This window comes from Neoarius graeffei, chromosome 28 (assembly GCF_027579695.1).
Source record: "Neoarius graeffei isolate fNeoGra1 chromosome 28, fNeoGra1.pri, whole genome shotgun sequence".
NCBI classification, from domain to species: domain Eukaryota; kingdom Metazoa; phylum Chordata; class Actinopteri; order Siluriformes; family Ariidae; genus Neoarius; species Neoarius graeffei.
Window position 1 is genome coordinate 46,554,762 of NC_083596.1, and position 27,358 is coordinate 46,582,119.

General features: G+C 41.4%; 1 pseudogene; it reads left to right on the forward strand.

Moving 5' to 3' along the window:
- Positions 1 to 23,920, forward strand: part of LOC132875681 (trichohyalin-like) — a 58,756-nt pseudogene extending 34,836 nt beyond the window's left edge.
- Positions 23,921 to 27,358: the final 3,438 nt, after the last annotated feature.

The window sequence follows — 27,358 nt, forward strand, 5'->3', positions numbered from 1 at the left end:
CCTCACTGCCTGAGGGTACAGGCTTTGGGCCATTCTGGTTGTTCTAGCTGGTAAGGCCCTATACCTTCTGCCTGAGGGCAGCAGGCGGAACAGGTAATGGCACAGTTGTAGAAGTGGTGCTGGTCACGCAGGATGTTACGCACTCTCTTCAGACAGCGGGAGGTGTATATGGTACCGATCTCTGGTAGAGTGATTCCCATGATTTTCCCTGCTGTTTTTACCACCCACTGGAGTGCCTGCTGTTTGGTCTTAGTGCAGCTGGAGAACCACACAAGGAAACCATACGTCAGAACACTGCTGATGGCACAGTTGTAGAAGTTCACCATCAGCTGTTTCTGGATCCTAGCATTCTTCAGTTGCCTCAGGTAGTAGAGCTGTTGCTGGGCCTTTCCTACCGGTGAGGTGGTGATGTCGTCCCAGGGCAGATCCTTAGTGATAGTCACTCCCAAGAATTTGAAGTACATCACCCTCTCCACTGCTTCATTGCCAGTGGAGGGTGGTTGTTTTGTCTCTTCTTGTGGGGGTCCACAATCATCTCCTCGGTCTTCTTGATGTTCAGTATGAGATTATTACCCACACACCATGACGCTAGATGTTGCACTTCAGCCCTGTAATCCGTCTCATTATTGTTGTTGATAAGTCTGAGCACTGTGGTGTCGTCAGCGAATTTAACAATGAGATTGGAAAAAGAAGAAGCAGAGCAGTCGTGTGTGAACAGGGTATAGAGCAGAGGGCTAAGCACACACCCTTGGGGGGGCCCCGGTATTGATTGAAAGGGTGGAGGAAGTGTGCTTATCTACTCTCACACTCTGTGTTCGGTTTGTCAGAAAGTCCACAATCCAGTTGCAGTGAGATGTTCAATCCAAGATGGTGTAGTTTGGCTTGGAGCTTGAAGGGCCGGATTGTGTTAAAGGCCGAGCTGAAATCGACAAAAAGGAGCCTCCCATAGGTGTTCTTCTGCTTGAGATGCTCCAATAGTGAATGGAGCACGATGGCAATAGCATCCTCAGTCTACCTATTCTGTTTATACGCAAATTGGTATGGGTCAAATTTTGGTGGGTCAAATGTTTAATGTGTTTGATGACCAGTCTCTCAAGGCATTTAGCGGGAATGGAGGCGAGTACCACAGGTCTGTAGTCGTTCAGACATGTAACATTTCACTGCTTAGGGATGGGAACTATTGTGGCTGCCTTAAAACGGGCGGGGACTCATGATGTGGACAGCAATGTATTGTAAATAGAGGTGAAGACATCTGTTAGCTCCGCAGCACAATCTTTCAGCATGCGGCCCAGCACACCGTCCAGTCCGGCTGCTTTTCTGGTGTTAATGCTGAGGAGGACACGTCTCACCTCATGAGAGCTCACGACTGGAGAAGGGGGGGGCAGCACCGGGTCTGTGTTTTCCCTGTCAAAGCAGGCATAAAAATGTTGTCAAGAGAACAGAGCTACAAGTGAACATGGTCATCACATAGGAGTGACACTAAAATGTCAGAATGTAAATAAATGTGGCAGATGTAATGCATATGTTTAACACAACATAAAATATGGACAGTAATGCTTCATTAAAAAGTTAAAGCAACATAACAGCAATGCAATGAAGGTTTTGCTTTTCAGTGTGGCACGTTGTGATAAAGTTAAACAAGTTTTTTGAGAGATTAGCTTGTTCAGTGTTAATTTTGCCTATTTAAATACTTATTTGAAAACAATAACTCTTGAAACTCTCAAACTCTCACGGTTACCAGAGGACCAGTCCCCCACTGCAACCCTAGCTATATAATAGGTGAGAAGCTGAGGGCTATATAAATGGAGATCGGCACCACACCCATGTGCCTCAAACACCTAGGTAGTACCGGGACAGGAGACTGCCTGGGAAGATCAGATCCTGGCATGGGAGGGACTTTGACTTTTGATTTGAAAACAATTTGAATTGTGTTTATCAGTGCTGTGTTGTCCTGTGATGACCTGGCGACTTGTCCAGGGTGTACCCCGCCTTTCGCCCGTAGTCAGCTGGGATAGGCTCCAGCTTGCCTGCGACCCTGTAGAAGGATAAAGCGGCTAGAGATGAATGAATGAATGAATGAATGAGTGCTGTGTTTTAGCAGTTGCTGAAAAAGTCACAACGCTCAGGTCCAGAGGCTTCTCCAGGATATTTTCAAGTAAGATGTCACATAAGGTGATAAGAGCAATTCCAGCGTTATGGACGTGACACTTGAACTCAAAATGGCAACAAATGACCCAGTGCATGTATTGTCTCCCAGTATTTAAACAGGTGTTGCATATTTTAAGGCTGTACCATACTGGAGAAGTGATAGAACAAGAACAATTCCCATAGTACATCTAGGGCATGCCAGAAAATGTCAATAAAAGATGCGTTATGGATGTGACAGAAAAAGTATTACTTTTCTTGGGTGACTGTACATTTTTATCAAACTCTGTGAAATTGTAAACCTAATGTCGAAATAGAGATATCCATTTGATAGAGGGGTCCAAGGTGAATATTAAAAAATCTTTGTTTAAAATATTTTGTATTTCATGCAGAGTTTCGGAAGGAAAAGTCAGCGTTATGGATGTGACGAAATTCCGTTATGGATGTGACGCGTCTGAAATAGACATGGCATATGTTTAGAAAATCAGCAATTTAACCACCATAACCCTTTGAAAAACTCTCTAAATATCAGCTAAAACTATCAAAGTTCTTAAATAATATTTAGGATGGCTATTGTTTTGCTGTTTTGTGGATTTTAGCATACATTTCTGTGGCTTGTGGCAATAATATAGAATTGTACATGATCAAAGTTGATTTTAGCTTGGGTTTTACATTATAAGAAAGACAGACTGACTGACAGGGACATATTAGGTTGGTTACAAATTGGTTCAACTTATTCACATCTGTAAAATACAGGCCTAGGTGATATCTCTGGGAGTGATTTTGATGTATTACATGTTGCTTTATTTTTGCATGGTGAGGTTGACATTTACATGGAATTGCCCATAACTGGGGTTGAGCTCATGTCTGTTCATTAGCTGGAGGACTTAAAGGATTGGTGCACTGACTGTTTTTGGTTGTTTTTTGAAAAGGTTAACTGAGTAAGTGGTCTACTGTATATTAAACTATTAATATAGCACTATTATAGAAATTAAAATTCCTGATTCATATTTTCTATAACATCAGTTCTGACAGTGGTTCAGCAGCAAATCAGAGGTTTACAGCATCTTAATGTTCTCATTCTAACACATTATTGTATAGATAGATAGATAGATAGATACAACCAACCAACCAACCCTGGGGGTGTATTACAGAAAAAATCCTAACCGCTCGTCCTTACTTAAGATAGGAAAAATCCTAACTTCCTATTACAGAAACAATTCCTAAGTTGCTGGCCGTTTCCTATCTTATCTTTGGCCTCCTATCATATCTTAAGTTAGGAAATCCTAACTGTTCTGTCAGAGTGATTTTTTTTTTTTTTTTTTTCGATTGGTCGTGTCTGTTTCTGCCACTTCGAATGTGCACGAGATAATTACTTTGTAACGACCTAAACCGTTATAGGTCTAAAGACCTAGGTGGGGTTTACATTGGACCGTATCAGCGGATCATCATATTAACGTTTTTAAAACGATTAGTGTGCACACGGCAACGCCAATACACGATTTGCGTGCACACAGCAACGCCAATACACGGATATGCTCGGCTCCGCAGGCATCCTGTGCTCCAAATCACTCCGCCCTGAACAGCGAGTGCCCTCTGGAGGGTGCGCACTCCGGCCCTGCGCAGCTCACAGAGCGCGCGAGTGGAGCGCACGAGCAGTGATTTGGGACTGAGCCGCTGTATGTGTGATCTCAGTGCATGTCGGGCATGCGCGTCACTTACCACTTGCAAGTGGAAGGATGGCAAGCCTAAAGACAATCATAACTACACAATGGGCAGTATTTGCATCAGTATTTGCAGTATTTTCATACTTTTATACTCTTTAATGAAAGGTGATACAAGGCGGAAGTCCGCGCCGTTTTTCAGCAGTCGCGTCACATGACCAACGCCAGCGAATCAGGAAGGTGGATGTCAGTGACGTTGTCCAATGACGACGCCAGCGAGAGCTCAGCACAGCATATCCGTGTATTCTCAATGTTTACACAGCACCGGACCAGACACGATCTGGATTGAATACGTGGACCCTGACGGATTCCCGTTTCCCGGCATTTCCAGGCGTTTTAATGTAAACGGACAGTGCATCCGCGAAGAAAACGAGACAGATACGGTCTAATGTAAACTTGGCCCTAGAAAGTCTTTACCCCACCTTGTTTGGGAAATTTTCGACGAGTTTAACATCCCAAGTAAAGGAAAAAAAGTGGCAGGAGGTTGCCGAAATAGTGTCAGCGGTTTGCGGTGTACAGAGGACGGCAGACAGGATAAAAAAGAAATGGTCCGCCGTTTCCAGCGAGGCCAAGGCGAGAGGGGCCTTGTTAAAGAGGGACCAGGCAAAGACTGGGGCTGGTGTGTGTCAGAGGTAAAGCAGCTGACATCGCTGGAGGAGAAGGTCCTGGCTGTAATGGGTGCACTATATACAGAAGGTAAGTTGCCTTCAATTAGCCAACTAGCTTAGCTAGAGGCTGATGTCGAAGTTTGCGTCTTAATAACAACAATGATGATTAAGCAAGCAAGAACGCAACTCCTCCACCAAATTCAAAATTAAATGTCTTGGCAGGCGATAAGACATCAAAACACGATCCGAAAAAATTCAACATGTCATTATGTGGTCTCAGTAGCCTTTCAACCATTAAACTTCTTTTCCCTTCATCCTCATACAGACCTACTAGCAGTGCTGCTGCCATTTTTTTCAGTTACTGACAGTTGAAAATTTGAATTTTAGGACAGAGTGTATGGCCTTGTAACTTAGGCATCCTTACTTAAGATATTCCTAACTTAGGATGGTTCTGTAATGGCTAAATTCCTATCTTAAGATAAGGTAGGATTTCTTCCTAAGTTAAGTTAGGAAACCTCCTTCTGTAATACCAAAACTCCTAAATGCCTTCCTAACTTAAGATAAGATAGGATTTTACACTTAGGAAGTTTCTGTAATGTGGCCCCTGATTCCAAAAAAGTTGGGACAAAGTACAAATTGTAAATAAAAATGGAATGCAATGATGTGGAAGTTTCAAAATTCCATATTTTATTCAGAATAGAACATAGATGACATATCAAATGTTTAAACTGAGAAAATGTATCATTTAAAGAGAAAAATTAGGTGATTTTAAATTTCATGACAACACATCTCAAAAAAGTTGGGACAAGGCCATGTTTACCACTGTGAGACATCCCCTTTTCTCTTTACAACAGTCTGTAAACGTCTGGGGACTGAGAAGACAAGTTGCTCAAGTTTAGGGATAGGAAGGTTAACCCATTCTTGTCTAATGTAGGATTCTAGTTGCTCAACTGTCTTGGGTCTTTTTTTGTCGTATCTTCCGTTTTATGATGCGCCAAATGTTTTCTATGGGTGAACGATCTGGACTGCAGGCTGGCCAGTTCAGTACCCGGACGCTTCTTCTACGCAGCCATGATGCTGTAATTGGTGCAGTATGTGGTTTGGCATTGTCTTGTTGGAAAATGCAAGGTCTTCTCTGAAAGGGACGTCGTCTGGATGGGAGCATATGTTGCTCTAGAACCTGGATATACCTTTCAGCATTGATGGTGTCTTTCCAGATGTGTAAGCTGCCCATGCCACACACACTAATGCAACCCCATACCATCAGAGATGCAGGCTTCTGAACTGAGCGCTGATAACAACTTGGGTCATCCTTCTCCTCTTTAGTCCGAATGACACGGCGTCCCTGATTTCCATGAAGAACTTCACATTTTGATTTGTCTGACCACAGAACAGTTTTCCACTTTGCCACAGTCCATTTTAAATGAGCCTTGGCTCAGAGAAGACGTCTGCGCTTCTGGATCATGTTTAGATATGGCTTCTTCTTTGAACTATAGAGTTTTAGCTGGCAACGGCGGATGGCACGATGAATTGTGTTCACAGATAATGTTCCCTGGAAATATTCCCGAGCCCATTTTGTGATTTCCAATATAGAAGCATGCCTGTATGTGATGCAGTGCCGTCTAAGGGCCCGAAGATCACGGGCACCCAGTATGGTTTTCCGGCCTTGACCCTTACACACAGAGATTCTTCCAGATTCTCTGAATCTTTTGATGATATTATGCACTGTAGATGATGATATGTTCAAACTCTTTGCAATTTTACGCTGTCGAACTCCTTTCTGATATTGCTCCACTATTTGTCGGCACAGAATTAGGGGGATTGGTGATCCTCTTCCCATCTTTACTCCTGAGAGCCGCTGCCACTCCAAGATGCTCTTTTTATACCCAGTCATGTTAATGACCTATTGCCAATTGACCTAATGAGTTGCAATTTGTTCCTCTAGCTGTTCCTTTTTTGTACCTTTAACTTTTCTAGCCTCTTATTGCCCCGTCCCAACTTTTTTGAGATGTGTTGCTGTCATGAAATTTCAAATGAGCCAATATTTGGCATGAAATTTCAAAATGTCTCACTTTCGACATTTGATATGTTGCCTATGTTCTGTTGTGAATACAATATCAGTTTTTGAGATTTGTAAATTATTGCATTCTGTTTTTATTAACAATTTGTACTTTGTCCCAACTTTTTTGGAATCGGGGTTGTAGATAGATAGATAGATAGATAGAGTAATATAACTATGAGTGCAATGTCTGTACATTTATTTCCACAGAAGACATCTGCTATACAAAAGGATGAGTCATGTGAGTATAAGACAATCACAAATAATCAGGCACAGCAGACAGAAAACTGATCCTTTTAGAAATATCCTATGAAGTATCCTTCTTCCCATTTCTGTGTGGGCAAAAACTGTGTAGATCATGTGCAGGGTTCACTGCTGTCCTCTTTAGTGATATTTATATGAACATTTAGATACAGCAGTCATATTTGGAAGTCCATTGATTGAGCTGTTTATTAGAATAAACTTTTTGGCAGTTTCTCCATAAAGAAAACCTGAATAAATGTATTATACGTCCAAAGACCTTTAGGTTGATATTTGGCTTTTGGTATTAAAAATGATTGTGTTGCTTCAACAAAGGTTTGTCCTGATTTGGCCGGTTCTGTTACTGATTATCAATTTTATACATTATTTTATGAACTTGTAAACTATGGCACAAGACTTCGTAATGACATTTGTACATAGAGGTGGAAAACTGTGGATCTCTTGCAGACTTTCAAGCATAGCCCTTGTGGCTTGAGCAATAAACAATTGAAATTTACTTTTTGGGAATCATGTACCAGTGTACATTATTAAAGTGAAAGAAGTTATAAAAACTAATTATGATTTAGATTAATTGCTAACAGCTTAATTGCTAAGAATATATAGTGGTGCTTGAAATTTTGTGAACCCTTTAGAATTTTCCATATTTCTGCATAAATAGGACCTAAAACATCAGATTTTCACACAAGTCCTAAAAGTAGATAAAGAGAACCCAGTTAAACAAATGAGACAAAAATATATACTTGGTCATTTATTTTTTGAGGAAAATGATCTAATATTACATATCTATGAGTGGCAAAAGTATGTGAACTTTTGCTTTCGGTATCTGGTGTGACCCCCTTGTGCAGCAATGACTGCACCTAAACATTTCCAGTAACTGTTGATCAGTCCTGCACACTGGCTTGGAGGAATTTTAGCCCGTTCCTCCATACAGAACAGCTTCAACTCTGGGATGTTGGTGGGTTTCCTCACATGAACTGCTCACTTCAGGTCCTTCCACAACATTTCGATTGGATTAAGGTCAGGACTTTGACTTGGCCATTCCAAAACATTAATTTTATTCTTATTTTACCATTCTTTGGTAGAATGACTTGTGTGCTTAGGGTCATTATCTTGCTGCATGACCCACCTTCTCTTGAGATTCAGTTCATGGACAGATGTCCTGAGATGTTCCTTTAGAATTCGCTGGTATAATTCAGGGTGGTGTAGTGGTTAGCACTGTCGCCTCACAGCAAGAAGGTCCGGGTTCGAGCCCTGTGGCCAGCGAGGGCCTTTCTGTGTGGAGTTTGCATGTTGTCCGCGTGGGTTTCCTCGGGGTGCTCCGGTTTCCCCCACAGTCCAAAGACATGCAGGTTAGGTTAACTGGTGACTCTAAATTGACCGTGAGTGTGAATGGTTGTCTGTGTCAGCCCTGTGATGACCTGGCGACTTGTCCAGGATGTACCCCGCCTTTCGCTTGTAGTCGGCTAGGATAGGCTCCAGCTTGCTTGCGACCCTGTAGAACAGGATAAAGCGGCTAGAGATAATGAGATGAGAATTTAGAATTCATTGTTCCATCAATGATGGTACAAAGATGCAGCAAAACAGGCCCAAACCATGATACTACCACCACCATGTTTCACAGATGGGATTTATTATGCTGGAATGCAGTGTTTTCCTTTCTCCAAACATAACGCTTCTCATTTAAACCAAAAAGCTCTATTTTGGTCTCATCTGTCCACAAAACATGTTTCCAGTAGCCTTCTTACTTGTCCACTTGATCTTTAGCAAACTGCAGACAAGCAGCAATGTTCTTTTTGGAGAGCAGTGGCTTTCTCCTTGCAACCCTGTCATGCACACCATTGTTGTTCAGTGTTCCCCTGATGATGGACTCATAAACATTAGCTAATGTGAGAGAGGCCTTCAGTTGCTTAGAAGTTACCCTGGGGTCCTTTGTGACCTCGACAACTATTACATGCCTTGCTCTTTGAGTGATCTTTGTTGGATGACCACTCCTGGGGAGGGTAATAATGGTCTTGAATTTCCTCCATTTGTACACAATCTGACTGTGGATTGGTGGAGTCCAAACTCTTTAGAGATGGTTTTGTAACCTTTTCCAGCCTGATGAGCATCAACAACACTTTTTCTGAGGTCCTCAGAAATCTCCTTTGTTCGTGCCATGATACACTTCCACAAACATGTGTTGTGAAGATCAGACATTGATAGATCCCTGTTCTTTAAATAAAACAGGGTGCCCACTCACACCTGATTGTCATCCCATTGATTGAAAACACCTGACTCTAATTTCACCTTCAAATTAACTGCTAATCTGAGAGGTTCACATACTTTTGCCACTCACAGATATGTAATATTGGATCATTTTCCTCAATAAATAAATGACCAAGTATAATATTTTTGTCTCATTTGTTTAACTGGGTTCTCTTTACTTTTAGGACTTGTGTGAAAATCTGATGATGTTTTAGGTCATATTTATGCAGAAATATAGAAAATTCTAAAGGGTTCACAAACTTTCAAGCACCACTGTAATTTATCTTTAATAAATAATCAAAATTAATACATTGATGCTTGTTCAGATATTAAGTTTTTAGTTATTATAACTGGAAAGACACTGAATTCCCACAAGCACTTCACATATCGTCTTAAACAACAAATATGCCTGCAGGAGGTGTTTACAGTGGATGAGTGTGATTTTCATTCTGGTTTTCTGCCCTATTGTGTCACAAGTTGACACCAACATTGAACAGGCAGTGAAAAAAGCTTATGAATATTTCAGGTATTCACAAAATATTTTTCAAATAATGCATCATACAGTACATGCTGAATTACTTTGCATATAGTGGACAAACATATTTTTTTTTTCTTTACAGACACCAGACCTTCTGTTCTGGTGGTGCTGCACCACACATTTGATCCAGAGTATGTAGTACCAGACAGCAGCAGATCTGTAAACAGAAAAAATATGATCACAGTCAACTGCCTGTTCTATGAAGATAAGGGATTACTGCATTGTTCTACGAATTATGAATCACTGTCCATAGCTTCAGAATATATAAAATTTCTGGTACTCTTTTTTTTTTTTTTTTGGAGCAAATATTATGTTTTAGGCTCATTAAGCTCATGTTAAAAATGCTACCAAAAATAAAGCCATATATGACATCTGTTATTTTATACCACATACAAACAGAAAACTGAGTTAGCAGAAACAAGACAACAGCTTGAAGAGAGAGAGTCATCTACCTGAGAGAGAGACACAGCTAATGGAACGAGACAAACAGCTTCAGGAGAAAGACAAGACACTGGAAGAGAAGGGCACACTGCTCAGAGAGGTCAAAGAAGAATTGGGAAAAACATGCTTGACATTAGAAGAGAATCAGACACAGCTGAAAGACAAAGAGACAACTGGAGGACACGGAGAAAGAACTGGAAACCAGTAAAAACAAACTACGAGAAAGAGACAAACAGCTTCAGGAGAAAGATCTGGATGAAATTGCACAAATGCTGCAAATGAAAGATGAGGCGCTGAAAGAGAAGGACACAGCTCAAACAGATAAAAACTGAACTGGAGGAAACAAAGAAATTAGAAGAGAGTCAGTGGCACATGGAAGAGAAAAATACACAACTGGAGAATATGAACAAACTGAGTGAGAAAGAAACCCAGCTGAAGAAAACAGACAGAGCTGGAAACCAGTAAAAATAAACTGGAGACACTGGGAGAGGAGTTGCAGGACAAGGAGAGACAACTACAGGAGCAGATGATCGTACTGGAGCAACAGAAAACTGAGTTAGCAGAAAAAAACAAGCAGCTTGAAGAGAAAGAGACTTCTAACTGAGAGAGAGACAGCTAATGGAAAGAGACAAACAGATACAGGAGAAAGAGGAAACAAAAAAAGAACCACAAGAGATGATAGATTCAAAATCATCAGCTTCCATCAGCAGAAGAAACAGCAATGAACAGTTGCCTCCAGCAGGTGAGTGACTTGTGACTTAAAAATTACAAAGCTAAAAAAAAATGCCTTCTCAAATGTTCAGTACTTCTAAACAGCAAATATAAATGTAATAAACCATATGTAATAAAAGAGAATGAAACTCAAATATGTTTATGGCAGATTACTCTGGATTTTATTGAAATTTAATAATCGAAAAATCTAATTGAAACATGCATTTGCAGCTGCTTTTCCTGTGTGTGCGGACAATTTTTGATCATTCAACTTTAGCTGTAAAATATATTTACAATCGCATGTTCATGAACAAATCACAGTGACTGCCAAAAATAAAATGTGAATGTTCATTCAATTATATTTTCAGTGTTTATACTGGTATGAGTCTCTACCATATTACAAAAGCCATCCTCAAACATTTTGTGTTTTAATTATCATATTGGAAACAAAGGTGGTTCATAAGTATATTATACATTCACTGATCAGCCATAACATTAAAACCACTGATACATGAAGTGAATAACATTTATTATCTTCAAAGTTTGTTTGTCTTCTTACAATGGCACCTGTCAAGGGGTGGGATATATTTGGCAGCAAGTGAGTCAGTTAGTTAGTCAATCAGTCCTCAAAGTTAAGGTGTTGAGAGCAGGAAAAATGTGCAAGAGTAAGGATCTGAGTGACCATGACAAGGGCCAAATTGTGATGGCTAGACAATTGGATCAGAGCATGTTTAAAACGGTAGGTCTTGTGGTTCATTCCTATTATGCAGTGGTTAATACCACCAAAAGTGGTCTAAGGAAGGACAACCAGTGAACCAGAAACATGGTCATGGGTTCCCAAGGCTTGAGGCACATGGAGAGTGAAGGATAGACCATCTGGTCTGATCCTACAGAAGATCTACTATAGCACAAATTGCTGAAAAATTTAATACTGGCTATGATAGAAAGGTGTCAGAACAAACAGTGCATCAGAGCTTGCTGTGTATGGGGTTGTATAGCTCCAGACCGGTCAGAGTGCCCCTACTCCTTGTCCACTGCCAGAATTGCCTCCAATGGCAAGCCAACAAAAGCAGTGTGATGCTGTGGGCAATATTCTGCTGCAAAATCTTGGGTTCTGGCATTCATGTGGATGTTACTTTGACACAAACCACCTCACAACTTACAGGACCTAAAGGATCTGCTGCTATTGTCCTGATGCCAGATACAGAACATCTTCAGAAAGGTCTTGTGGATCAGGTTGTGTGACCCAGACCAGGCAGTTAGTAAGGCCCACCACACACACACACACACACACACACACACAGACACACACACAAAAAGAGGCCTGTACACCTTTTACATTAGGGCAATGAGGAACTGGGAGACATGTGTGACAGTTCAAGTTGTTTTATTTTTCTTTCTATTTGACTTTAGCTTTTATTTTCACATGCACAAACACGCAAACATGGTGCTGAGCAACACAACACACTCTCATACTGGCTATCTGAAAGATGCAGAGATGCATATTAATAGACAGCCAGTAATTAGACACAAGTGTAACTCATCACATGTTACCCGCTGGTTCAACCTGACTCCTTGCCATTCATAGCCAACATTCGACCATGCCCTCACTGCCACATACCCCCACAGCCTGACTCAGGCTGAGAAGCTGTCTGGCTTGCAGCTGACTTCCCCCATGGTGGGAGAGGTAATCCAACACCACCATCTGTGCCCTAACCTGTAGACCACCTCAAACTTTAAGGGCTGAAGAGCTAGATACCAATGAGTGATCCACACATTGGCATCCTTTATACAGTGGAGTGGGACATGGTCAGAACAGAGGGTGAAAGGGCATCCTAGCAGGTAGTACCAGAGAGAGGACCACCCACTTGATGGCCAAACGCTCTCTCTACGGTATTGTGCTCATGTGCAAAGGTTTTTTAAATGTTCCCACACTGTACTCCTGACAGAAGCATAGTGTGTGTGTGTGTGGGGGGGGGGTTCTTTTTTTCCTTATCTCTCCACATGTGTTTCCTTTTCTTTTATCCCTGTCTTCCTGTCCTGTCCCCAGGTTGATGGTCAATTTCATTGGCAACAGTGGCAATAAAGGGTTCAATCATTCATACTTCTTCCCTCGCATCACAAGCTTGCAGCTGATGTACAGCACTGGGTGCTACTTCCCTTCCACCACCTGGGACAAAACTGCCCAAGCCCAGTGTGTCAGTCTGCAAAACGTAAGGGAGAGAAAAGTTAAGTGAATACAAGAGCAGGCCCCCATTGTCAAGTTCTTGTGTAAAAGTCCCTGTGCAGTTTCCCAACTTGAAAGGATGAGACCTCAGCTCAGAGTTGACTGGAATTCACTCAAATGAAGAAAAATTTTCCTTTCTTCTTTTATTTTGAAGATTCAGTACATCAACATGTTCATGTCATTCATTTGGTCCTTTTATCCCCATTTGTTCATTTAGGTGAAAACCTTTAATAAATTAAAAACCACAAAAAGAAAAATGTTAAATATTGCACAAGATGTATTGCTGCAAATAAACATGTAACATTAAATAAATCCAACAAGGTGTAAACAATGAATAAACAAACATTTAAACCCATTAAAGTGCCTTAAGTGATATTAAATGCAAATAAAGTGAACCACAGTGCCCCACAATTGTATGTCATAGACAATACAATTACCTTTTACAGTGATGAGAATGAAAAATATTTTAAAAGTCTGAAAAAACCGGGGCGGGGCCCGGGGGGCTAATGATTTTTGGCAATTTTTTTTTTTTTTTTTTTTTTAACCCCAAAACCATTAATTTTATCAACAAAAATTTGCAATTTATTTGGAAATAAATTTCCCTTCTTGGTGGACTCCCAGGTGAAAATGATTATGGTACAAGAGACTTGTTTTTAATCAATTCACATTTGATTTCAAAAAAATCAATGCACCTTTTAATATAAACGAGCTCTACAGTATTATTTCTGCATTTTAGCTATTCATGTCTTTGAATACTCTAATCCTTTAAAATGAAGTGCAAACCAGAAAAAAGTTCTATCATATAATTCTCTTAAGCTTTCTTCTGAAGTTATCATGGTAGCAGGAGGTCTTACATATTACTAAGCAGGCAACATTCAACATCACTCATCACTTCCCTTTCAACTGTTGTGTGAACTAACGAGGTTTTATCTGGACAGGATGTTGTGTAATGTAATACAGATACCATATGGTCAATCTGAAGATCGAGATGGTGATTTTGAATTAAAGAACAGGCATGTACAATGGGCATTACATATTGGAAATTTTTTTTAAATCAAAAACTATAAGTTCATCTCGGCCTAAAATATTTGGGCAGACGCTCCTGCGCGGCACATGCCAGCAATTCCGTCCCCCTATGAAATGAGCAATAAGTAGGAGAGTTATACATGCTATCATACTTAAAATTTCATCAGAAATATAGATATGATACTATGATTCTCCCCAACATGCTACATTAGATAAGCTAACACCATTTATAAAAGATACACACATATGTAATTGATATACATTTTTGGGGGCGCGCGCTCTCTCTGCCATGCCGATCCTGTAAGCTGCACTGACTCAATACAAATGAAAACTCCGGTCCTCGAGAAAAGAGATAAAAGCCCGCCCACACTGAAAGCTGATTGGCTTATTTTGCTGAGTAACCCAATCAACATGCTCTTTGTCTGGCATGCGCTGCATGAACAGGCACACAGGCAGTGCTGCCAGATTGGGTGGTTTTAAGTGCATTTTGGCATATTTTGGGATGGAAAACGTCAGCAGTATCTGGCAACACTGCACACAGTCTCCCTCGCGCACCCCCTCGCGTGCACACATTCTAATAGGGTGTTCACACGGCACATATTTGCATCGATGCTGCACCGATGTATTTTGTTGCGATATATCTTACACCAGTGTAAATTCTGCGCAGCGTTCACACGTCACAACCCTGCTTACTAGAGGGAAGCGTGTTAGCACCGGTGCAGCCCCACTTGCGGTCACACGGCAGTTTCTGCGACCGTGCAATAGTAGCAAAAACTTTATTACTATCATTTCCTTTGATAGTAATAAAGTTTTGATATCATTTCCCTTTATTACTATCATTTCCTATCATTATTACTATCATTTGCGATAGTAATAATGCGGAAATTAAATATGCGCATGCATGAAAATGTACTTCCTTTTCCCAGTTGTCATGGCATCACCAAGCGCCGGGAAAACAACGTGGATGAAGACACCAGTGTTGCCAGATATTGCTGATGTTTTCCATCCCAAAATATGTTCAAATCTGCCAAAAAGCACTTAAAACTACCCAATCTGGCAACACTGGAAGACACGCAGTTCTGTTGTTGTTGATATTCGCCATTTTGGAAGCGCAAAATACCAGGATGCAAATTATGCAATGCCCGTATGTAATCAACTCTCCTCACGCGTAGCGAGTCTACCCCTGTAGCGTTCAGACGTCCCATTTTATATCGGTGCTGCCCCGCAAACTAGCATTTACTCCGGAGTAAATTTCTTAAACCACCTCCCGAGCAGGGTTAGATTTGCACCGGTTTAAGCAGCTTTCAGGGGCTACACCGGTATAACTTTGTACCGTGTGAACGCTCTACCGGGGCAGCCCCGGTGCTACACCGGAATAAAAGTTGTCGTGTGAACACCCCTTAAGATGCGTGATGCAGACCTTAATGTTGCGCGCGCACGCTCTTGCTCGCTTCTATCAATATGCAGGAGACTCCTGGAACTTCTGGGAGACTTGGGATGTCTATAAGGTGACCACAGATCGTTAATCATACCCCCCCCCCCCCCCCCCCCCCCAAAAAAAAAAAAAATCTCAACGGATTTACATCGATCCCAAAAACGATCATTTTGGTCTGAAAAAGTCGGAAATCCGCCAATCGGCGGAAAATTCTCATCCCTGCTTTTAGTATTTTAACCATTTCAATTCACCGATTTGTAATAATAAATGAAGCACTTTAAATGCATTTAATCTCACCTTTTAAACCATTTCAAGAACCCCATTTTCCCCCACAGACAACATAGTATTAACTTGCAAACATTTAGGAAACTAAGTAAACTAGTCGCATGCTACTCAAGGGTTAACAGCTGAGACATGTTTTGCCAAGCGGCCGACCCCGTGGCTAAGCTAATGACTGCAGACGCCGGCACTGAGTAACAAACAGTCCATGACTTCAAGTCCAGCTGCCTCTCTGCTTTTGCCGCTGTCTCCAGTTGCACAGGATCAGTGTGGGTTTCAAATAGGCCGCCACTAGCCTCTCACTCCGGTGGCGTCTCAATGGCACTGTTATGGCCCTTTTCCACTACCCTTTTTCAGCTCACTTCAGCTCGCTTCAGCTCACTTCAGCCCGACACGGCTCGCGTTTCGACTACCAAAAACCAGCACGACTCAGCTTGCTTCAGCCCTGCTTAGCCCCTAAAACTCGCACCGTTTTGGAGTGGGGCTGAAGCGAGCCAAAGCGAGCCGAGTGAGGCTGGGGGCGTGAGCAGACACTCCCCTGTGCACTGATTGGTGAGGAGGAGTGTCCTCACATGCCCCACGAGCGCGCTGGGATCTGTAAACACCGCAAACCCGGAAGGAGAAGAATTACGAATTACGAGAATTTCTGAAGCCTTATGCGCCTCGCCTCATCTATACGCTCTTGCCAGTATCTGTCCGCGTTGTCGGTGACAACAAGCCACAGCACCAAGACCAGCAGCACTAACGACTCCATGTCCTCCATGTTTATTGTTTACTATCCGGGTCGTGAGACTACCGCTTAAAAGATCACTGATGTCACTGTTTGCGCTGCTTAACGACATCACCTGACGTCCACCCACTTTCGCTAACTCCACCCAATGTGTCTACCCACTTCCAGCCAGCACGGTTCAGCGCGGTTGTAGTCGAAATGCAACTCCAACAGCCCCGCTCAGCCCGACTCAGCACGGCACGGCTCAGCCCGACTCAGCCGCGTTTGTAGTGGAAAAGCGGCATTAGTCCTTCCCTCCAGGCTTCTTTTTCTTCTTCTGTCGGTTTTTATTGGAGGTTTACAAACGGTGTGTATTACCTCCATCTACTGGGCTGAGGTGTGATCCAAGGGATATTAAATCATAGATGTATTATAAGGAAAAAAAAAGGTGGGGGGGGGGGGACTAAATTCTTCTTGCTAATTGTGTTTCCCTTAAATGCTGTATTAGAGCTGTCACTACTGATTATGTATTAGGTTGACTTAATAAATTATTCATAGTTACAGGTTTCCTTATTGCCCTGCTCATCTTCTCTCTTTCAGTAGAATACTGTCTGCAGTGTAAAAGAACATGCTCCACTTTTTCCATTTCTCCACAGTGTGCAAAGGCCCCAGAATGATGTTTCCCTATGGTATACAACCCACCATTTAGACTTGTGTGCCCAATCCTCAGCCTAGTCATCCATACCTCCTCCTGCCGTTTCAGTTCACCACTCCTTGTTATTAACTCCTTTTGTAAATTATACAGATGTCTTCCTTTCTCCTCTGTACTCCATCTATCCTGCCATATTCTATTGATGTTGTCTTTAATTATTACTTTAATTTCTGCTTTACTTAATGGAAGTTCAACCTTATTTGCCTTGGTGGCTTCTGTAGCCAGTCTGTCCACCCTTTCATTTCCCTCAACCCCCTTATGTGCTGGAACCCATGTGAACTGAATAAGTAGCTTTTGCTGATTTATATTAAATATGAGGTGATTTATTTCATCTAAGAGGTCTTGTCGGCATGTGGATTTTCCGCTTTGGATACTGGTTAAGGCATACTTGCCACCTTTTCAAAATTCTCATGGGGGAGAAAAGTGCGTGAACGGTGTTTTCAATTGGACGAGGGTATGATGCGTGGTTGAAATGATAAAAACAGTGGATCCCAGTTAATTGCAAATCATTTGAAATTTATACAATTAAAGAGTTTTTGAATTGTTGATATTGTTCTATCAGTTCCTATAGGTTATGGGATTCATGTATCAGGCATGAGATAGCTCAGACTGAAAAATCTGAAATAATACTCGTCTTGAATTTTAACATAATAACAATGAAAGGGAAGTCTTAAATCAGATTTTGAGCTGAAAAATCTCATGCCTGAATATTGTACATGTACAGAGACTCACAGAAAATAACACAAATGATGCTTTAGAAGAATGTTTATCATTTCTTAAAATAGTCACAGTGAATGAAAGTATTATTGGATTGCATCAAATGTGTTTTCCTTCTGTAAGCTCATGTAAAAATACAGAGAACTATATCATATATATATATATGAACTTTGACTGAAAGTTTTCAATCAAAATTTTAAAATAGCACTATAAATACTACCATACTATCAAAATATACTCCACAAAGAAATTCACTCGAATGCAAAATTTTAGTACGACCAAAATACACTCACTAGTAATCTTTCACTTAAAACCTCAAAACTCGATCAAAATCAATCACTTTCCAGATAATTCACTTGTAAACTTTCACTTAAAACTTTCAAACATAAATTCAAAATAGCACTAAGACACTCGGGGCGGCACAGTGGTGTAGTGGTTAGCGCTGTCACCTCACAGCAAGAAGGTCCTGGGTTCGAGCCCCATGGCCGGTGAGGGCCTTTCTGTGCGGAGTTTGCATGTTCTCCCCGTGTCCGCGTGGGTTTCCTCCGGGTGCTCCGGTTTCCCCCACAGTCCAAAGACATGCAGGTTTGGTTAACTGGTGACTCTAAATTGACCGTAGGTGTGAATGTGAGTGTGAATGGTTGTCTGTGTCTATGTGTCAGCCCTGTGATGACCTGGCGACTTGTCCAGGGTGTACCCCGCCTTTCGCCCGTAGTCAGCTGGGATAGGCTCCAGCTTGCCTGCGACCCTGTAGAACAGGATAAAGCGGCTAGAGATAATGAGATGAGACTAAGACACTCCCACACTATTCAAATACACTCATCAAGCAAATTATCTGTCATGCAAAATTGCACTAAACACTTGAGAAGTTGTACAGTTTGTTTCTGAAATGGTACGGAAGACTAGTTTAATTTCACACTCAAATGTCCATTATATTCTGATTTAAGGTATCTTTACCTTAAAATGTGTAACTGGCTGGTCGAACATTTGCTTATCCATGGAAATTCATTCTCCCATTCAACCTGGTATTTGCATTCATATTTTTGCCGTTTGGTATTTGGTTTAGTGGCCATGATGAATGACTGCTTGTAAAATATGTCAGATAGCCTGTGAATCCTACATTACAGAAGTGACTGTCATTCTGTTCGTTGATTGGTTAAAAAACAGTTGACGTCAGCAGTGTTTCTCATACGATTCTGATTGGACATAATCAGGAGTATTTTTTAACTTGGCGGTAGGGATTTCCCCAAACCGGAAGATTATCCAGTTTTTAACAAATACGATCGGGAGGCGGGAGACGGAGGCTAAAATCGGGAGCCTCCCACTGAAATCGGGAGGGTTGGCAAGTATGTTAAGGAAGACATTGAATCTGAACAGATGACTGCTTTACTAGGCTTCACCACCTCCACCCACTGCAGGGCCAGTATGATAGCCATCATTTCTGCTGAGAAAACTGACAGATGATCTGACGTCCTTTTTTGATATTAATATTGTAGCTGGGGATATGTACTGCTGCTCCTGTTTTACCAGTTTCGTCTTTTGAAGCATCTGTATATATTTGTATTGTATCATCGTACATTATTTCTAAATACTGCTGTACATTCTGATAAACACCTCTACATTTTACTATCTCCTTTGTTTCCATGTTTACAACAGGGAAACAAAATAACCAAGGGGGAATGATTGACCTTACTATTGTTTTACCGAATGGAATGTTGTTGATCCCCACTTGATTTGCCTGCTGATTACCATCCCACCCAAAGCTACGTATGAAGTGACCATACTCCCAGCATTCCCTGAGTACCTGTTTGGTCGGGTGATTGTCCTCATGACCCTGTAGATTAAGCCAATATGATACTGATAATTTCAGCCACCTGAACCCTCCAGGCTGAGGCTGTGCGCCGCTTTTAAGGGTCCGGGTCGCACACGGGCGATCATGTGATCGTTCCTCCCTGAATGTTATGTCATACATACAGTATGGATGTGATCTCTAATCCTTATTTACTTTCCTTTATATTTGCTAGCTCATTCCTTTTGATTGACGCTTTATTTTCCTAGTTTGACTTAACACCCATACAAAACCACTTTAACCTGTGCAAATGCACAGGTTACACTCTGAACTCAGGGATCTTGAGGAGAAGGGAGGTGAAGTATGACAAGTTCACTGCAGGAAGAAATAATGAACCATAGATCAGGTTTTATAAGATAAAATGTAATTTCCTCTGTTACTATAGGATCATATTTTAATCATTTTCATAGTAAATTTCATAAAGATATTTTATGTCAAAGTTATCAATATGCCAAGATTGATTAACAATAATCAGCCAGTGATGATTAAAATAATAAATGATTAAAATAACAATAAAAAAATGTTATTACCGCTTCTACTACTGTCTGGTTTACACCCAAAATACATAATTGTGCAGATCATGTGACTGCATTTAGCATAGTTCCTCATCCACAATTAAAACCACTGGAAAGTGCAATTGTAAATATGTGTTTGAAATAGTATTTAAGAATTGGTATTATAGAATTAGTATCTAATATTTCTTTTAAAAGATCAAGTACGGTTGTCTGCTGACTATATCTTTTGAAGAATGTCCCTCTCATTCTAACTGGTTCTGTTGTTTCATAGTGAGTGGAGAGACTCAGGACTCAGCAGCACCAAGCAGGAGAAGACACAGTATAGATGGATTTCGCCCATTCAGTGAGTTTTTCATGTTGTGTGTTTAATACATGACTTTGGTGGTTTTCCTGTTTTGTTGCATTACAACAAGGAATCAAAATGGATTTTTATTTTATGTCATGGACTAACCTAAAATAATCCAAATTGTTATTCAAATATATATACATACTTGTTAAATTAAAATTGAAAAGTTGAGTGTTGGGCGGCACGGTGGTGTAGTGGTTAGCGCTGTTGCCTCACAGTAAGAAGGTCCGGGTTCGAGCCCCGTGGCTGGTGAGGGCCTTTCTGTGCTGAGTTTGCATGCTCTCCACGTGGGTTTCCTCCGGGTGCTCCGGTTTCCCCCACAGTCCAAAGACATGCAGGTTAGGTTAACTGGTGACTCTAAATTGACCGTAGGTGTGAATGTGAGTGTGAATGGTTGTCTGTGTCTATGTGTCAGCCCTGTGATGACCTGGAGACTTGACCAGGGTGTACCCAGCCTTTCGCCCGTAGTCAGCTGGGATAGGCTCCAGCTTGCCTGCGACCCTGTAGAACAGGATAAAGCGGCTCGAGATAATGAGATGATATATATAAAATGTGTGTGTGTGTTCACCCCCTTTGCTATGAAATTCCTAAATAACATCTGGTCCAATGAATTAACTTCGTAATTCACATAATTAGTTAATCAAGGTCCACATATGTGCAATGAAAGAGCCACATGATCTGTCACATGATGTCAGTATACATACACCTGTTCTGAAAGGCCCCTGAGTCTGCAACACCACTAAGTGAACAACATGAAGACCAAGATGCTCTCCGCACAGATCAGAGACGAAGTTGTGAAGATCAAACTGAAGGACCTGCAAAGATTTACAGCAGAGATGGGAGTATCTGTCTATAGGACAATTTTAAGCCATATACTTCACAGAGTAGAGCTTTGTAGAAGCGTGGCCAGAAAAAAGCCATTGCTTAAAGAAAAAAAAAATAAGATGACATGTTTTGAGTTCCCCAAACATATAGAGGAATGTTCTCTGTTCAGATAACATTAAATTGGACTTTTTGGCCATTGTGGGAAATGCAATGTGTGATGCAAACCCAACACTTCCCATTCACCCCAAGAACACCGTTCCCACAGTGAAGCATTGTTAGTGGCCACATCATGCTGTGAGGATGCTTGAACCACTGGAGTGGTTTAAAGGTAAACATGTAAATGTCTTGGAATAGTCAAGTCAAAGCCCAGGGAATTGATCAATACTTATGTACTTACACACTCGATTTGTGGGTTGTTTTTTTTTTTTTTTTTGTCTTAATTGTGGCTTGTCACAATAAAAAAAATATTTTGCACCTTCAAAATGGTAGACATGTTGTGTAAATCAAATGTAAATCAACCCCCCCAAAAATCCATTTTAATTTCAGGTATTAATGCAACAAAACAGGAAAAACACCAAGGGGGTGATTACTTTTGCAGGGCACTGGATGTAACACAGGATAAAAGGGAGGGAAAAGAGAGGCAAGTTTGAATCCTAGTGAAGCCACAACTATCTGTGGACAGGAGTCTAAGAGAGCAAAACTGGTCAGGCTCCCTGGGTGGGAGGGATGGTATTACTCACTTTTCTGTCAATCACCGCACTAGACAATATGGACATCTGTGGGCTCATGCATGGGGAAGAGGGCAGGTAGTGCTTTACTCTGAGTGTTCAGCTGCCCTGTGATAAAGCATGAAGAGCAGCTTGAAAAGATGTGGGTGGCCCTCACCTTTGTACCCTTGGTAGCTGTTGTATGATTGAGGAGAGCTAGTTACTGGGTGAGATTTGGCAAATGAGCAAACTGGGAGAAAACATAGGTAAAAAAAAAGTGTCCTACATCTGTGAATATACAGTGTGTAGATATACAAATACTTTATTACTAGCTCAGTGTATATATAACTCTTCAGGAAAAGCAACACCTGACTTGAATAGGAGTTATATAAAACATGCAGAATGTCCAACTTTCATCATTAATGGACCATCAGCCCACCACCATATTCCAGAAAACAGTATAATCACCCTAATAAAGTAAGTGGTTCTGTATTAATGACTTACTTTTGTTTATTTCCAGTGAGTGAAGAATTATCTAGTGTACAATTTCCAGTGTCGGTTCCTGTACCAGAACTGAGACTGGTGCTGCTGGGGAGGACGGGGTCTGAGAAGAGTACAGCAGGAAACACCATCCTTGGCAGAGAGGAAAGGAACCAGGCTGCTTCTACAGCTACATCTCCATCCACCCAGCAGAGTAAGAGCACACAGGAGGTGGTGGCTGGGAGGAAGGTGACTGTGGTGGACACTCCTGACTGGTTCTCTCCTGAACTCTCTCTGGAGAAACTGAGAGAAGATGTGGGACTCTGTGTCCATCTGTCTGCTCCAGGACCCCACACCTTCCTCCTGATCATACCTGTAGAGCAGCCTACAGGAGAGGAGAGAGGGATGCTGGAGAAAATGGAGGAGATTTTTGGAGAGAGATGTTGGAGAAACACCATGTTTATTTTCACTGTTACTGACCAACTTCAGAAGAAGAACATTGAGGAGTTTATCCAGTCAGGAGACCAGGAGGTCCAGAGACTTGTAGAGAAATGTGGGAACAGGTTTCACTGTCTCAACATTAAGGAGGGTGGAGATGGTTCTCAGGTCTTAGAGCTGCTGGAGAAGATAGAGAAGATGGTGGAAGGATGCAGAGAGAAATTCTACAGCAGCAAGATTTACCTGGAGACAGAATCTCAGATTAGAGCAATAGAGACAAAGATCCTGAAGGAAGGAGAAGAGAAAAGGAAAAGAGAGGAGATGGAAATGATGGAGAAATTAGAAAAGGAGGTGCAGGATTCTCTGAGAAAGATAGAGGGAGTGATCCAGGAAGACAAAGGAGACATCAAACAACTTAACGACCGAACAACTGAACTGGAAAGAAAGATGAAAGAAGAGAGGGGTGAAGAGAAAAAGAAAGAACTTGAGAGGGAGCTGAAACGAGAGGTAGCACGAAGGACAGAAATGGAAGAGAAGGTGAAGAAACTAAAAGAAAAGAGAGAGCGGGAGAGGAGAGAAATGGAGGAGAGACACCAAAAGGAGATGGAGGAGATCAGGGAGGTGTATGAAGGAGAGGTCAGGATGGAGGCAGAGAGAAACATAATGAAGATCATCCTGCCTGAACTCCAAAGAAACATTTTGACCTCAAAAACAAAGATGCAGGAAGAGTTCAGCAGACAGATGGAGGAGAAGCACAGAGAGCTGGAGACTCTGAAACAGAAGTATTCCAAGCTCACAGAGACTCACAGCCTGCTTGAAGAGGTTTATGAGAAAACTGTGAAAAATAGCTCAGAAAGCGAGAAATCAGCTCCAGGAGAGGCATCAAAGGGAATTTCTCAGAGATTGAAAGACTTTTTTCACTGAGTAACTGAGATTATAATACCATAGAGATTCAAAGTCAGCTTGAAGAGGTTTATGAGGGAACTGTGCAGAGGAACTGAGAACCACAGGGTTCTATTTCAACAGAAGAGACACTGAAGGAGCTCTCACAGAGTTTAAAGGTTCTGTTTAATTTGATTTGTTGCTTCATAATTTACACTTGTACACTGAACTCATTTTAATATTTACTTGTAATTAAGTGAAATGATGTCACAGTGGCGTGCACAGACATTTTGGGGGGCAAGTGCTCTGGGGGGAAAAAGGGCACTTTTTTGCGCATGTGGAACACCTTATTATAAAAATCTGAGATTTAACCCTCCTCTTGTGTTCGGGTCGCCACTGACCCGTTTTAGTCTTTAAAGGTGTAAAACAACCACTTAATGTTAATTTATTACATCAAGGCTTTTTGACTTTGCCAGGAATCTCTAATTGAACAAAATAGAAAAATAAATTTTTGTTTTCCTAAATCTGAAAATGGTCTAGCAAAAAATATAATACTTGTGGTGTTCAGAAGCATGTCTGTCTACTCAATCATTTCAAAGTTTTGGGTATTTTTCTGTAGTTCCATCTTTAAAAAGTCTGATAAAGTCTGATCTTCCCATCACTGACTTGAGTCTCAAGACTGTGTTTATTCACAGATTTCCGTGAGATCATCTTAAAATTTGTAATGAAATATACACACTCAATGGGCTCAATGGAGCTCTCCTTTATTTGCATAACGGCGTGCATACTAGCATAATGTGATATTCTTAATCATGTTATAAAAACAGGTTGGAATTGATGGAGAGTGGGGTTGCCTCAATGGTTTAGGCTACATTTAAAATGTTGTTCAGTTTGTTTCTCCATATGGAAAGGGAGCAAATAAGCTGGCAAAGGCTGCCATGTGCAGTTGTTTCTGTATGCGACGGGCTACTTCACGACAAAATAATTACAGTTTGGGCTTAGAGGGCAAACAATACATTTTCACTCGATTCATGTGTTACCTGGCTGGTGGGGCAGGGGAAGAGCTGACTGACTGCCTGATGTGTTGTCTGCGCTACGACAAGGCCGTGGCTTCCAGGACGCTATGCTGCTGCAACCTCACATTGAATGCACTGCACGCTTGTGCATGTGACAGAGCAAGAGAGACAGAGGTCCGGTGTGTGTGCGGAGGGGGCACACATCGGGACATTATTTTCACACCCGCTTTTAATGCCGCGGCTTTTCTAAAAGATCATGTCGACATTGGCCTCGGTAAACTGTAAAAAAAAAAATTCAAAAGGGCACTTTTTTGGACAGAGGGCAGAGGGGCAGGTGCTTGAGCACCACCTCGTGTCTATCTGTGCACGCCACTGATGTCACATTTGAATTACACTGTGGCTCTCTGGCACTTCTTTTTCAACCTGTGGCAGGATTTGTCACAATAATACAACATATGTACATAAAGTTTCACATTATAATGTGCTGTTATTGTGTTGTAAAGTGTATTTTAAATATACACTACAGTGGAAAACCAACATATATTGCAGATTATTATACATTCGGGCCACTTTTCCCATGGAATAAAAAAAACATGTATCCTATTCCATTCTAGTGGGTTTATTGATGGCATGCAATGTTAGCATATTGCTTATCCTCCATGTATTACGCTGCTCTCCCCAATGTAGAATGAGTGTGCAATATTGTTACCATATTGCACGTTGTCAAGACAACAGAAAGTCACACATCAGAGCTCATGCGTAGATCCAATGACAACTTTTCTGTTGTACATCCGCACAATCATTTCCTTGTTGGCCGGGAGAGAGAGAAGACTCAGTGCTCGGTTTAAGCACTAAATAAATAAACTGAAAACTGAAACTAAAGTTAAAGTGAAACTAAAGCAGTGGGGAGCATCATATCCAGCACTTGGACTGTCAGCACTGGCGCCCCCCAAGGGTGTGTGCTCTCCCCACTGCTCTTCTCCCTTTATACCAACGACTGCACCTCAAGAGACCTGTCTGTTAAACTCCTGAAAGTTGCAGACGATACAACGGTCATCGGCCTCATCCGGGACAGTGACGAGTCTGCATACAGATGGGAGGTTGAAAGGCTGGTCTGGTGGTGCGGTCAGAACACTCTGGAGCTGAACACGCTCAAAACTGTGGAGATGACAGTGGACTTTAGGAGGAGTCCCCCCACTCTGCTGCCCATCACCATCACCAACAACACTGTGACTACCGTTGAAAGCTTCAGGTTTCTGGGTTCCACAATCTCTCAGGACTTGAAGTGGGAGACAAACACAGTCACTATCATCAAAAAAGCTCAGCAGAGGTTGTACTTTCTGCGCCAGCTCAGGAAGCTCAACCTGCCTAAGGAGCTGCTGTCACAATTCTACTCTGCCATCATTCAGTCTGTTCTTTGCTCTTCCATCACTGTTTGGTTTGGATCGGTAACCAAACAGGAGAAAAACAGACTGCAATGGACAATAAGGTCTGCAGAGAAAATTATTGGTGTCAACCTGCCCTCCATCCAAGACTTATACTTGTCCAGAGTCAGGAAACGGGCAGGCAACATCTCTGTGGACCCATCACACCCTGGTCACAATCTGTTTAATCTTCTCCCCTCAGGGTGGTGATATAGATCACTGTATGCAAAAACTACCAGACACAAGAACAGTTTCTTCTCTCAGGCTGTCTCTGTGATGAACAGCTAAAATCCAGATTCATATATCAGTAATATCACTTGCAAAATATCTGCACACTCATACTGTCATTCTATGCTCACTGTTACTTATATTTATACTTATTTAAATTTACTATTCATCTTTGCACTATGCACCATATTGCACCAAAAGGGAAATCCTTTCTGTGATGAACAGCTAAAATCCAGATTCATATATCAGTAATATCACTTGTAAAATATCTGAACACTTATACGGTCATTCTGTGCACACTGTATACTTTATATTTATTTAACTATTCCATACTTGACTTACCTGGATTACTTTGCACTATGCACCTATTTTTGTTGTTGTTGTTTGCTTGTTTGTTTGTTTTGTGTATACGTTTTTTTATCTGTTTTGTACTATGAGAGCTAAGTGAAGCGGAGTCAAATTCCTCGTGTGTGTCCACATACCTGGCAATAAAAGTGTTTTCTATTCTATTTCTAAAGACGTACTGAACACCTGAAAGGCTACCAAAACTTCATTATATATTCTTCATGCATATTTACAAGAGAAAAACAGACCAATGGATGTTGAAAAACTGGAAAAGAGACATGTCGGAGACAAAACTTCTGTGCTAGTGAGTGACTCGGACAGTTTGTACATAAACATGGTGGCAATGTTTGCTTCTTTAAAAGCTGAAGATTTAAAGACACAGACATGCTGAACTCCTGAAAGACTACAAAAACTTCACTGGATATTCTTCAGACATATTTACAAGAGAAAAACTGGAAATGAGAGCA